The 443-nt window shown below is 46.5% G+C and overlaps 1 non-coding gene across 1 annotated transcript; it reads left to right on the top strand.

The window, feature by feature from the left end:
* trnad-guc (transfer RNA aspartic acid (anticodon GUC)) lies at positions 1-72 on the top strand. The gene has a single exon. It is a non-coding gene; the product is annotated as a tRNA-Asp (tRNA).
* The last annotated feature ends 371 nt before the right edge of the window (positions 73-443 follow it).

The raw sequence follows: 443 nt of genomic DNA, 5'->3' as shown, positions 1-443 counted from the left end.
TCCTCGTTAGTATAGTGGTGAGTATCCCCGCCTGTCACGCGGGAGACCGGGGTTCAATTCCCCGACGGGGAGGATTTTTAACATCCCCAATTTTAAACCTTTGGGCAGCTCCTTAAAAAGACCCTGGGAAAAGTTGAAGAGAACAAAATGAACGATAATAATTTTAAAATATGCACATGACGAAATTTATAACAACTCCCTGCACCAGTTCCTCGTTAGTAGATTGTTTTCTTTCTGTTTGCCTTTTGTGTGGGGCTCTGAGGAGGGAGAGAGAAAATGAGATAACAGCGGGAGAAAGCACGACTGCTCTTTCAAAGAGACAGCACAGGCACGATTGGCCGAATGGCCTCCCACCGTGCTGCCAGCCTCCATGAATGCATGACACTGAGATGGATATCTGAGACATACCCACACAAAGAGAGCACATACGGGTATTTTGTGTG

This window comes from Somniosus microcephalus, unplaced genomic scaffold (assembly GCF_052327205.1).
Source record: "Somniosus microcephalus isolate GS21.2 unplaced genomic scaffold, FLI_Smic_1.0 unresolved_chr5, whole genome shotgun sequence".
Classification (NCBI taxonomy): Eukaryota; Metazoa; Chordata; class Chondrichthyes; order Squaliformes; family Somniosidae; genus Somniosus; species Somniosus microcephalus.
The sequence above is the reverse complement of the archived record's forward strand: the minus strand, read 5'-3'. Positions and strand labels throughout refer to the sequence as shown.